Source organism: Schistocerca nitens, chromosome 4, assembly GCF_023898315.1.
Source record: "Schistocerca nitens isolate TAMUIC-IGC-003100 chromosome 4, iqSchNite1.1, whole genome shotgun sequence".
In the NCBI taxonomy this organism is placed as follows: Eukaryota; Metazoa; Arthropoda; class Insecta; order Orthoptera; family Acrididae; genus Schistocerca; species Schistocerca nitens.
In genome coordinates, this window is record NC_064617.1 from 246,406,260 (window position 1) to 246,420,990 (window position 14,731).

The 14,731-nt window shown below is 42.3% G+C and overlaps 1 pseudogene; it reads left to right on the plus strand.

Annotated features, from left to right (window-relative positions):
* Nucleotides 1-9,331: 9,331 nt before the first annotated feature.
* On the plus strand, nt 9,332-9,449 carry LOC126253813 (5S ribosomal RNA; annotated as a pseudogene).
* The last annotated feature ends 5,282 nt before the right edge of the window (nt 9,450-14,731 follow it).

The following is a 14,731-nucleotide window of genomic DNA, read 5'->3' on the forward strand; positions in this document are numbered from 1 at the left end:
CGGACGTCGCTGTTCCTTTTAACCAAGCACATTTTGTCAGTAAAAAGTGTCATGAGAAGGAAAATGTACTTCATGTCGGTGTAATGACGCCAAGGTTCTTGAATAGTGGTCCACATGAGCTTCGAGAATTACACGTCCCGAGGAACGCTGTTTCAAACTACAAATACCAGGCGTGTCTTTTAACTAAGGTCTGTTTTGTTGTAGACACTAGTAGTTCGCGCGCATACCGCAACGAGCGCGTGCATCGTGTACCGGCATGCCTCGGGAACAACCGTGCTCAGTTTCAGCTCTGTAGCTAACCTGTACGGTTCTGTTCTGTGATTTCAAAATGTTTAAGACTATCAACTCGCCCGCCGCGTGTGAGATTCGCTCAGTGATACGATTTTTGTCAGCAAGGAACCTGTCTGCTGCAGAAATTCATCGACAGATTTGCGAAGTGTACAATGATACTGTTATCAGTGAAAGCAAAGTGCGTATGTGGGTAGAAGAGTTCAAAGATGACTATGACAACGTCCATGATGAGGATCCCTCTGGTCGCCCTTCTTTGATTACAGACGATTTGGTGGATTCAGTTGAAGCGAGGAGTACTGAGAACAGGCGCTTCACAATAACAGGTCTCTCAAACGAATTTCCTGACATGTCGAGATCAGTGCTTTCCTAACAGAGGACCACAGAAACCAAAGATTTGCGTGTGCGATGACGTTCTTGACTCGTTATCCCGAAAAAGGTGGTGGCTTCTTGAGTCAGATCGTAACTGGAGACAAAACATGGGTTTCGCATATCACGTCCGAATCGAAGCAACAGAGCATGGAACGGAGACATACACACTCGGCTGTAAAGGTGAAGACTAGACTCTGTCCCAGCTCAAAATCATGGCGTCAGTGTTTTGGGATAGGCATGGCGTTTTGTTGGTAGACTTCATGCAACGAGGAACCACTATCAATGCAGAAGCACATTTCCAAACCCTGAGAAAGCTACGCAGAGCGATTCAAAACAAAAGACGCGGTATGCTGACAAAGGGAATGGTCCTTCACCATGACAATGCAAGACCTCAAACTGCAGGTCAGACCCGTGATTTATTGGACAGTTTTGGCTGGGAAGTTTTAGACCACCCACCCTACAGTCCTGATCTTGCACCGAGCGATTACCATCTGTTCCTCCACCTCAAACACCTCAGTGGCAACCGTTACAATGATGACGACGACGTGAAACGGCAGTGAACTCTTGGTTATCGGAGCAGGCGACAAGTTTTTATGAAGAGGGCATTTTAAAATTGGTTGAGAGGCGTGATACGTGTTTGAACAAACTTGGCAACTATGACGAAAAACAGTGAAGTTTTGTGTACTTATGTTCAAACGGACTTTACTTAAAGAACACGCCTTGTATCATGTATCAGATGCCCCATACTACTTCAAGATATGATAATATCTAATGAAAACCGTTAAAACAGTGAACAAAACTCTGATCGTAAAGATTAGTGAGTTCATCAACTGCTGCACGCTATGGTCAGTGCCTTGCGTGAAAGTAGCTATGAGGGGCGTTCAATTAGAACCATAACACATTTTTTTTCTGGAAGCAGGTTGATTTTATTCAGGATTCCAGTACACCATATTGCCACAAAACCATACTTTTTGATATAATCTCCGTTCAATACGACGGCCTTACTGGGAGGGCCTTTACACCTGCATGGTACCACTGTACTGGTCGACATCGGAGCTCACGTCTTGCTGCGTTAATAACCTCCCCGTTACCCACGTATTGCCTCCCGCGGAGTGCATCCTTTATTGGGCCAAACAGGTGGGAGACGGAAGGTGCGTGATGCGGGCTGTAGGGTGGATGAGGAAGAACCTTGTTGCAGTGATGACAGGCGCCTAGACCAACGACTGGCCGTGCTTTCGTTCACTGGCAGGTCTCCGTAGACATTTTGAAGTGCCTATAAATATCTGCGGTGCTCAGATTTTCCGCCAAAAGGAACTCAAAGACAGCTCTATGCTTGCAACGCACTTCCGTTACAAACGCCATTTTCAATTCTATGTATAGCGGTGACACCTGTTTGACCTTCATGAAACGGGAATATTCCACGAAGTCCCACAGCAAATTCCGCATTTTTTCAACCGAAACTGGCCGAGAAAAAATGTGTTGCATTTTTTACTGAACGCTCCTCTTATATTTTCAGTAACACGAATTCATCAACATCGTAAGTCTTACACCTGTGAGAGAGCAAAGTGTTGCAGCTTATAGAATTATTAATGGGTAACTACTTGCAATAAATTTTATGCAACTGAGAGTCATCACATTTGTAAGTAGGCTGTTTACGTTTTTATGTTGGTAATGCCACGTAGCGCTCTGTATTAAAATCGCTGACTGCGCTATGTGCAGTCTGTGGCTGGTTGGAGTTGTTGTTGGAAGTTATTCGCCAGTGTAGTGTTGGGCAGTTGGATGTGAACAGCGCGTAGCGTTGGGCAGTCGGAGTTGAGCCGCCAGGAGTGATGGATGTGGGGAGAGAGATGGCGGAGTTCTGAGATGTTTATATGAGCGGACGATCTGGACGTATATATATATATATATATATATATATATATATATATATATATATATAATGACTTTCGAACACTATTAAGGTAAATACATTGTTTGTTCTCTATCAAAATCTTTTATTTGTAAACTATATGCCTATCAGTAGTTAGTGCCTTCAGCAGGTGGAATCTTTTGTTTAGCCGGCAATATTGGCGCTCGCTGTATTGCTGTAGTTCGAGTAACGAAGATTTTTGTAGGTGATTCATGAAGGGTATAGGTTAGTCAGGGCTATTCTTTTTTAGGGATTATTGAAAGTCAGATTGCGTTGCACTAAAATATTGTCAGTTTAGTAATGATCAGAATAAGTAAAGAGGAAACAGCCTCAGTACGTTCAGTTTCACTCTGGAGTTTGCAAATCAAGTAACATAGTAGTTTTACCTGCTCAGTCAGTCTTTACATTGAATAACTTACACGTTACAGTAGATATTATTGCTTTCAATACGTGTTTATGGTTGCTGAATTGAATTTGATCATCGGCAAATAAAACAGCTTTGGAACTTTCTGGTACACTTACTGGTACTCCAGTGATGTATGTTGGAGTAACCCAAATATGGAACCCTGAACAAAAGTCCCATAATACAGTGTCCCAATCAAAGGCAAGTGCCTTTCCCGTTGCATAACTGTGTACAACCAGTTACTAGCTCGTATCACATACACAAGAGAATTGCATGAGATCTGACTTTCCTCATAATGCTGTAATTTAGACAGCGGTGTACCACTGCGGTACACAGGCAAGTCTTATTGTATCAAATGTAATGACGGAAAGCCACTATTTTGTTATCCACACCTTCTATTGTTTGTTGCGAGTTGTTGCCTTGCCAAATGATAGATCATTTCTAAGGCCAAATAGTAGCTTAGCGGCTATGTTAATAAGTTACGACTTTCTTTGCAATTACGATATCCCATCATCGAAATGGGCTGCAGAAATAATATAATTACGTTATCTTCCAAGGAATCAATTTTTCTCCTCAGAGGGATGGCCCAAGTAAAGTAGCAGACGTCCGCTGATAGCGAGCTGTTGGCCGCGCATCCTGTTGCTCTTTTCTCGTCACGAAAGGGGAAATGCCTTATGCTCTGAGGCCAGTTGCGGAGCAGCTGCTCGCAATTACAGACATCCGTTTCATAACGTTTCGTGCAGCGGAAGCAGTGCTCGCGTAAGTGCACTGTTTCAGAAGCAATTAGCTTACATAACTGCAGTTTTTTTCTAACACAGATGCAGCCAGAGAGCTGATTAAGTTGTGAAAATAGAAGAGCGGTTATCAGCTTATGACGAAAAGGCAGAACATTGCGGGAATGGAGCATCGAAGAAACGGAAGCTTTTAGGAGTCAATGTGCAGGTGATATATTATGGCATCGCTGACAGTAAATGATTTAGGATGTAAGTAACTATCGTGGAAAGACTACTGTAATTAAATATCCTCTTTCTTTAAAACCACTTTACATATCTTCACTATTCGGTGAATTTATTTACCCTTGGGCTTGACAGACTGATAATTAGAAGTCCTTTTTCTGCTTGGTGACGTGTAAGTGACTAGCGTGTCAAATGTCTTCAGCTCTAGAGGTCTCGTGTAAGTGAATGTGATGAACTTAGGTGTGTTGTAGGGTCGTGTCGTGCCTCGAGCGTAATATCACCACCCGAATTTCTAAAAACTACCAACAATATGCGATTCCTCACTTTGCGAGACAATTTGAAAGGGATTTGAAGGGAGGTAAGAAGGACAGAATGCAAATAAGTATTGGTCGTCCCGTCGACTTCCAAGGGGAGGCCGCGACATTCGGGCCACGGATTTACTTCAAACTTTGTGCAGTTCTAATAGTCCATTAGCACAAGATAATGTGCAAGCAGTAAGGCGTGCTACTAGGGCGATTTCCAGAAATCGAAAATTCAATATCCAATGTTATTTCTCTGTTTACTAATTTTTATTATTACAACGAATATTATGCGGCTTTTATTTCTATAGGGAAGTTGAAAACTTCATCAAACGTCTTTTGACGTGTTCAAATTTAGTCGACAACGAACGAGAAATTGTTTCTCGGGAGAAGCTATTAAAATAGAAATACTGAACCGACAATTTCCGGCACCGATATTTACGAAAAGTTGCTTTATGCGTGGCTTGCAGATTATCGGATGAAGAAAAAATTCAAAATGTCGACGAGGTTTATCTTTCCTTAGGAACTCTAAAGACTGCTTCTGCATGTGGGATAATTGCATTCATTCGATGTATACATGCCGTTGTAATTTATGTTTTCCTTGTCTGTGTGGAAAATATCATCGTGCAACTTGTACTGTCGAAAGCACATTCGATGATTAACCGTGCATTACCCTCATATTCTGACTTATTGTAACTAGCTGTATTATTGAATAAAGTTATTTACACGTTTGTTTATCGACATTGGACTAGTGCTTTCCAAGCCTGCTCCTCCTTCTTGAAATCCGTGTCTGCAGACAGAAGCGTCCAGGTGCAAAGTAGTTCTCGGTGCCTTACCCGATTGCAGGCATAAGGGATTTCGGAAATCACGACAAGCATACATTTTCAGGAGAACTCTATGCGTCTGGTCGTTTAGTTATCGTTAGTTATAAATATTTGTTGTGAGAGTAAAAATTAGTAATCAACTAAATAACATTGGATATTCAATAAAAGTTCATGCAAATGCACTTGTCTTTTCATCATACTAGTATTCAGATGTAATATGCATGAAATTCTATGCTTAGTGTTGAAGAAATGCAAACTAAAAAAAGGATTACGGAGCTTGAACGCTAACCACATGACCGCCACCATCTCGTGCCCAGGGTGGAAACGCACTGGTACATCAAGGACACATAACTTTTTCTTTCGGTTTTCTCGAAATCACCTAAGTAGTATGCCTTACTACGTACACGGTATGTTATCCTAATGGAGTGCTAGAAGTGTACAAAGTTTGAGGTAAATCCATCATTCGAACATCGAGGCCTCCCCTTGTTGGATCGGACAGGGGTGGAGAGGAAAATCGGTCGAATCCTTTACAAAGAAAAAATCCTTGCATTTGCCTAAAGTGGTTTTTATTGGGCTGAAGGGAAATGGAACCCCGCTCATTCACAAGTAGGCCTTCTGGAGGTGGGCAGTGTTCGATGTGTGACAAATCTGAATTTTCAAGTATCTTTGTTTGTTACATGATCAATATTTATTGAATAGATGACCGTGGTGTAGGGGTAGCGTCTTTGGCTAGTAATCAAAATGTGCCGGGTCCCAGCCACTGCTTAAAATTTTTTGAATAAAAATCGTAAAAAAATGGAGACCGAAGATTTCCGGTGTAAGGACTCTTTCGTTATGTCAGCGGCCTTTTCAAAGAGAGCGGTTAGAGTTTTGGGTACCATCTTGTCACTGTGCGGGAAAATTGCCTTTAAAAGGCGGAGAATTAGCAATGGTCAGCAGCATGAGGATGCAGAGGGCAATGGAGACTGCAGCATTAAAGATACATACTGTGTATCTATAGGGCATGTGGAATCAAAAGTGTAATGAGCACACGCTATTGAGTTGAGTAAACCGTAGAAAGGCGGAAGTACTGAGGAATAGAAGAAATTGACACATAACTTCAAGATTGAGGACCTCGAAATAGACGAACAGAAGATACCTTCGAAGCAATATGTCACATGACGGACGATGCAAGGACGTCATAAAAAGCAGGCAAAGACATTCTTGGCTAAAAGAAGCCTACTAGTATCAAACAACGTTCTTATTTTGACGAAGAAATTTCTGAGAATACCTTTGGAACACAGAATTGTTTGAAAATGAATCTTGGACTGAAGGAAAATCGAAAAAGGAGGAAATTGAAGTCTTTCAGATGTGATTCTACAAAAAGATGTCAAAAATTTGGTGGAGTGATAAGACGCGAGGTTATCAGCAATCGGTGAGGACAGAAACATACGGAGAACGCTGACAAGAAGATAATTTATGGTATAAAAATTATACAGCCAAACATTTAACTAATGTTGGCTATAAAAACAATGATTCAGGAACCAAAGGTAAGATTAGGCCGAATGTAATGTATCACACAAGTGGATGTTGTAGTAGAACAACAAACGTCTGCTAATACAATAATAGCAAATACAGTAATTCTAGATTAACAATTATGGTGTTTTGTGCCACTGTGTCGCATCGACTTTCGGTGATAGTAGCTAAAAAGTGTCTGATGTTTAGAACCAGTCCAAAACATAGAATCAAAGTTCGCCAGTTTCTAGCTTATTTTATGTTCTTGATCCCCCAGTTTCACCTGTATCTCACATTTAGTCAGAGGAGACAATTTGTCTCCGCAGTTAAATACATTCCTGTCAAATATAACAGTTGATTTAACAAAAACTTCCCTTCCAGATGTTAGCTGTTACGATAGACCGTTTTCCTACCTGTCATATAAGGGTTTAAATTTCCGCTAGTAAGGAGCCTATTAGAACTCAGAATTCCTAAATTACCAATTACATTTTAAGTAGGGTACTAACCATTACTGGATACCTCTAAAATATTCCTTCACAAACTAGATTAATTTTCCATTCCACATTTACCGTCATTTTATTAGGGTATTGCTAATGTTTCTACTGTGCTTCAACACCAACAGTTAAGCAAACTGAAAATAATGGTATTTCAGGTTTCGCTGTATTCAAGGAGCAAGGAACAGGCGGGCAACAAGTACACACAGATCTGTAACTACGGTCAGCTAAATCTACTAGTAGGCGACATTCGATTATTGCTCTTCCTGTTATAGTGTGCCTTCTACTCCTGTCGCGAAGTCAATGGAAAGTTCGCTGCCGTCCTTCAAGTGTTTCAGGCAATGTGGATTATTCTATGTACGCAAAAGGAAACAGCCTCTGGCAGTTACAAATTGAACTCAGACACTTATGTGTTTATTAAGTTGATTTGAAAGGCGTCACGATTTACGTGATCGGTAAAGGGATCTCACACACTCCAGTACTTGTGAAATTGAATTGATAAGGGTCGTCAAACTCGTTTTAACCCACAAGACTTTGCTAATTTGTCATCTCTCTTCCTCCACTAATTTTAAGCCTATTACTATTTGAACGCGCTCAGAACTGAGCAGATCACTGCACCACATAAAAAATGTCGTGTACAGTGAAAAGATCAGAAAGATCAATCATTTACGAGAGAAAATCGTCGCGGCGGTTGGGACAGTTACATCTGAATTGTTGGTAAACATGTGGCGAGAAGTGGAATATCGCCTCGACGTGTGCAGGGCAACAAATGGATTCCACGTTGACGTCTACGAATTCGCTTTCATTACACGTACTCATTGATGTAATTTTTCATTAATTTCCCCATTAAATTTATACTTAAAACTAGGGAATTCTTTTTCAAACAGCCTATATATTAATGACGTTTTAGATTGTTTGCAGATGACGCTGTCATTTACCGTCTTGTAAAGTCATCAGGTGACCAAAACGAATTGCAAAATGATTTAGATAAGGTATATATATGGTGCTAAAAGCGGCAATTGACCCTGAATAAAGAAAAGTGTGAAGTTGTTAACGTGAGTACTAAAAGAAATTCGCTAAATTTCGATTACGTGACAAGTCACACAAATCTGAAGGCTGTAAATTGAAATAAATACTTAGGGATTACGCTTACAAATTGGAACGATCACATAAGTAATATTGTAGGTAGAGCAAACCAAAGACTACAATTCACTGGCAGAACACTTAGAAGGTGCAACAGGTCTACTAAAGAGACTGCTTACACCACGCTTGTCCACCATATTCTGGAGTATTGCTGTGCGGTGTGGGATCCGCATCAGGTGGGACTGACGGATGACATCGAAAAAGTTCGAAGAAGGGCAGCTCGTTTTGCAGTATTATCGCGAACTGGGGGAGATAGCACCACAGTCATGATACGTGAATTGGAGTGGCAATCATTAAAACAAAGGCGTTTTTCGTTGCGACGGGATGTTCTCATGAAATTTCAATCACCAGTTTTCTCCCCCGATTGCGAAAATATTCTGTTGGCACCCACCTACATGGGGAGAAATGATCATCACGATAAAATAAGAGAAATCAGGGCTTGCACAGAAAAATTTAAGAGCTCGTTTTTCCCTTGCGCCTTTCGAGAATGGAACGGTAGAGAGACAGCTGGAACTCTCTGCCAGGCACTTTATTGTGAACAGTAGAGTAATCACGTAGATGTAGATCCTTAAATGTCTAGCGTAAGAAATGCGTAACGATACAATATATATCATATAAACATGACTTAATGTAATTTTTTCAGTATATGTTCATTGTGACAAATATAGCATTTAGGACTTTTTGTATTTATTGCTCATTAATTCTGTCCATAGAGGGTTAATTAGAAACATACATAAATTGGTATGTTATGACCCCACAATAGACTAGCTATAGTAAGCGCATAATAAGCTGGCAACCGACCTTCAAATAATGATCCTTACAAGTCGGCACCATTCGGACCACTTCGTGTTGGCTGTGGTGTTTTTCCGATTGGTGTCAACATCGGCGAACGAACAGTTGTGACACTGTAGTTGCGTTGTGAAGGACTGATGGTTTAGCACGTTTATGGATAACTTTGATTAATAATAGTATTTGCATTTATATTTAAGCGCACTGTTGAATATGAGACACCATCGCAAAGGTTTGATAAATGATTTAAACGCAGGTTTTCGTCTACTCACTGTGTTGTTTTACAACAGCCTTAAGCAATTTATTGCTCCTTGCTACAAGTAAGTACCACATTTGAAGATGATCTTCTCTGTAATGCATGGCAACGGCCTTGCCGCAGTGGCTACACCGGTTCCCGTCAGATCACCGAAGTTCAGCGCTGTCGGGTGTGGTCGCCACTTGGATGGGTGACCATCCGGGCCGCCATGTGCTGTTGCCATTTTTCGGGGTGCACTCAGCCTCGTGATTCCAACCGAGGAGCTACTCGACCGAATAGTAGCGGCTCCGGTCAAAGAAAACCATCGTAACGAGCGGGAGAGCGGTGTGCTGACCACACGCCCCTCCTATCCGCATCCTCAACTGAGGATGACACGGCGGTCGGATGGTTCCGATGGGCCACTTGTGGCCTGATGAGTGCTTCTCTGTAATGCACATTCGCGAGCCCATGTTACTTCCAGGCCAAAATTTATGCCATAGTAGCTGATCGGTACAAGTAGCGTACGCCCCTGAGTTGTCAGTACTGGAAGACGGACAATAAAACATCCCTCTCACATCCCCTAACCCATAAGTGAACGCGCTACTTACCCCTCTGCCTCTGAGATTAGATTGGTTTCCGTGCGATAGTCAGATACCTCGCTCGGTATCTGGCTGGACCAGGAAATCCAGACGTGGGTGACCACATGCAACACGTAGATAACAAAGCAGACGCGAGGCTTAATCCTATAGTTAACAGGCAAAGCATACTGGATAGGAGGGTGACGAGGTCCATGAACCCGACACTTATTCGACCACAGATGACGTACTCAGCTCTAGTCTGGGCCTAAGCAGTTAACACGTCTGTGCCACCTGCAGGTCTTACAGACCGCAACGCAGACTAACATAGTGAATTCCGAATAGAAACTCTCGAGGAAGTATTCAAAACACTCGCCTCACGACTGTGCAACGACTCGAGACGCTCGAACAACCCCATCGTCCCTAATCTGAGGAACTAGACCACAGCCGTAGGTTGAAGCACGACCGCCCAAAAAAATCTTTTCCTCGAGGGGAAGTAACTACCCTGTGACATGCTTAAATTAAACACACAATCACTGCACTTTTGGCTGACCCCTGTATAACACCAAAACCATGTGGCACCGACAGCTGCGTCCATACAGCCTGCCAAATGGCACAGACAGGGAAGCCGAACACACGGAACACAAAGACACCCTAGATGACTCCACGTAACGAGCGACCGATTTATGACCAACGGACAATTCAGACGATGACTTGGCATGTTACCGGTACGCTGACGCTACATCTGGCCCAGGAGACATCAGCGGACACCAGCTACAAGTTTCTGCTGACACAGATACGACAGCAGCTCTTCAACCCTTGCAGAGTGTCGCAGAGGTCTTTTTCCCATGGCGCTAGCCGTGGCATTTTATCTATCTGCCCTTAACCCTAGATTACTAAACCCTCGTAATATATACAGTTGCAGTAGGATACAAAACAGGGAATTGTGTACTTAATTTGGTGTGTAAATACCATTGGATATTTAACAATTGTGATTAACTAATACATAACCTATAAATTATGATTTGCTTTGAATGAAATATGGAGTAATAATCTTTACGATGGTTTAGTAGCAATGTAATATACTGATAGAAAAAATCGCAAAAGCAAGAAGGAGTTGTGCGACACAAACGAAATTTGGTGACCGTGTTTCTACATCCGAAAGGTGACATCTGTTCAAATTTCGCGCCAGTCGCACTAGAGTGGCGCTAGTAGCGCCACTATGGAAATGCAAACCAGATTTTTACTATCAAAAACAGTCTTGGTCACAATTTATTTATTACGGTGACCGGTTTTGACCACTACTGTGGCCATCTTCAGACCTACAAGTCATATACCAAGCTTTAATTAGAGGGCAACATACATTTTTTTTCGTATTGATCTGTAAGAATTATTATGTAATCCATGTAAATGGAAGTCTCTTATTACACCAGTAAATCGTATCTGTGCAGCATGTACTATACATGTCAGTTAACGATTATTGCAGCCTACTCATTGAAAATCGTTTCAATAAGCTATGTTGCTGCTCAATAGTACATCGTCTGACGTGAGTCTTTGCCATTCCATTTTCGCAATAACTTCGTTAGAAAGAAGCCTGCTGCCACATCTTTGGAACGGCGTCCAACTTCAAATGGTTCCAAATGGTTCACTAACAGGCCTTGAGAGGGCAACCCATGTACTGTAAAAACGAAGTTCATCTATCCCACATGTTTAAATATTTTGAACGCTTTTTGACAGGAGCTGTTAAATACGCGAAGTTTAGTGTGTGTTTATTTTTCTATCTTGACAATGTTCTTTTAACTAAGAAATTTTACATTGTTATTCGTTATTAGACCTATAACCCATTGGTTAGTAATGACATCACTCTATCAGAAGTGGGCGGAGCCTCCATTATATATAGTAAGACGTACATTGGTTTCTCCAGTAGTGATTCTCCAGCAAAAGGAGGTCCTTTCTCATTGGTAATTCATCGTTTTATAGCTTCATAACTTTATGTATTTTCTTTAATGTATGTAGCCCTCTAATTAAAGCTTTGTATACGACTTGTAGGTCTGAAGATGACCACGGTAGTAGTCGAAACCGGTCACCGTAATAAATAAATTGTGATCAAAACTGTTTTTCATAGTAAATATTTGTAACACTTTGATCACTGTCAACTCCCACAATGTATTCAAAAGTAAAAAACCATATTTGCTGTAAATACATGCTGTAACGGTCGTGAGCGTTAGTTACCTTTCAGATTGTACCTGGTGAGTTGATCATCAATGCCTTTAAGGTGACAGAGATGCCATTATCAACACCTCACTGAGTTTGAATGAGGTCGTGTAACATGACTACAATAAGCTGGATATTCCTTCCGCGATTTTGCTGAAAGACTTGGCAGGAATGTAGGCACTGTGCATGATTGATGGCAGCGATGGTCACAAGAAAGTAGCAACAAGATCGGGCTCCGGACGGTCATGTGACACTACCGAGAGGAAAGAACAGCGAGTTCGGTGTATGGCTGTAGCACATTGTTTTGCATCTGACGCAGCAATTCGATCAGCAATTGGGTCCATAGTGGCACAAAAACCTGTCACAAATTGGTTACTTCAAGTACAGCTCCCAGCTAGACGCCTTGTATCGTACATTCTACTGACCCCAAACGACCACCGTTTGTGATTTCAACGGTGCCAACCAAGGGCTTATTGGGGGGCAGTCGAGGTGTTTTCTGGCAAAAGCCGGTTATGCCTGAGTGCCAGTGACGGTCGTATATCGGCCAGGAGGAGGAGAGATGAGCGCATGAAACCAGCTTTCCTGCATGTTAGACACACTGGACCTACACGTTGAGTTACTGTCTGCAGTGCGATTTCGTATGACAGCATGGGCACTCTCGTGCTTATCCCATGCACACTGCAAAATTGTACATCAGCCTGGTGAATCGACGTGTTGTGCTCCTATTCATGAATAGCATTCTGGGGGTGTTTTCCAACAGGATAACGCTCGCCCACATTCCGCTGATGTAAACCAACATGCTTTACAGAGTGTAGACATGTCTTGGCCTGCTCGATCACCAGATCTGTTTCCAATCGAGCACGTAAGGGACATTATCGGGCAACTCCAGCGTCATCCACAAGCAGCATTAATCGTCCCTGTATTGACCCACCAAGTGCAACAGACATGGAACTCCATCCGAGAAACTGATATCCAACACCTAAACAACACAATGCATCCTCGTTTGGATGTTTGCATTCAACATTGTGGCGTTTACACCGTTTATTAATGTACCAGTATTTATGCGATGACTGTAGTTGCACTTACATTAACCTGTGATTTTGCAAAGGTAATCACTTAAATATATTGTATTGCAGAAATTCCATTACTCTAGTTATTTTTTGGTGTTGCTAAAATTTCTGTCACTGTATTTGACTCCAGTCACATGCAGTCCGCGAGCCGCTGTATGACGATCACTGGTGTAACCAGTTAGAAGGGCTGTCGTATACAATACTAATCAGAGGCGTGTTTTTAAGTAAGGTCCGTTTGAACATAAGTACACAACGAAAGGTAATTTCAAACAAGTAAATTTATTTTCAGAAAGTACATATTTCACTCTATTTTTCGACATAGTTGCCAAGTTTGTTGAACCATGTATCATACCTCTCAACCAATTTTAAAATTCCCTCTTCATAAAAACTTGCTGCCTGCTCTTATTACCAAGAGTTCACTGCTGTTTTCACGTCGTCGTCATCACTGTAACGGTTGCCACTTAGGTGTTGTTTGATGTGGAGGAACAGATGGTAATCGCTCGGTGCATGATCAGGACTGTAGAGTGTGTGGTCTAAAACTTCCCAGCCAAAACTGTCCAATAAATCGCGAGTCTGACCTGCAGTGTGAGGTCTTGCATTGTCATAGAGAAGGACAGTTTCCTTTGTCGGCATGCCGCGTCATTTGTTTTGAATCGCTCTGCGTAGCTTTCTCAGGGTTTCAGTATGCTTCTGCATTGTAGTGGTTCCTCGTTTCATGAAGTCGACCACCAAAACACCGACGCCATGATTTTGCGCTGGGACAAAGTCTGTTTGTCCTTCACCTTTACAGGCGAGTGTGTGTGTGTGTGTGTGTGTGTGTGTGTGTGTGTGTGTGTGTGTGTGTGTGTGTGTGCATTCCATGCTCTGTTGCTTCAGTTCGGGCGTGATATGCGAAACCTATGTTTCATCTCCAGTTACGACCTGACTCAAGAAGCCATCACCTTCATCGTGATATCGAGTCAAGAACTTCATCGCACACCCAAATGGTTCAAATGGCACTGAGCACTATGGGACTTAACATCTGTGGTCATCAGTTCCCTAGAACTTAGAACTACTTAAACCTAACTAACCTAAGGACATCACACACATCCATGCCCGAGGCAGGATTCGAACCTGCGACCGTAGCAGTCGCGCGGTTCCGGACTGAGCGCCTAGAACCGCTAGACCACCGTGGCCGGCCGCACACCCAAATCTTTGGTTTTTGTGGTCCTCTGTTAGGAGTTTCGACACCCAATGGGAGCACAGTTTGCTAAACTTTAGGTGTTCAGAAACAATGTTGTAAAGTACTGATCTCGACAGGTCAGGAAATTCGTTTGAGAGACCTGTTATTGTGATGTGCCTGTTCTCACAAATCCTCGCTTCAACTGAATCCACCAAATCGTCTGTAATCAAAGAATGGCGACCGGAGCGGTCCTCTTCATGGAAGTTGCCACGGCCATCTTTGAATTCTCGTACCCACTTTTGCACTTTGCTTCCACTCATAACAGTATCACTGTACACTTCGCAAATCTGTCGATGAATTTCTGCAGCAGACAGGTTCCTTGCTGACAAAAACCGAATCACTGAGCGAACCTCACACGCGGCGGGCGAGTTGATAGCGTTAAACATTTTGAAACCACAGAACAAGACCGTACAGGTTAGCTACAGAGCTGAAACTGTGCACAGT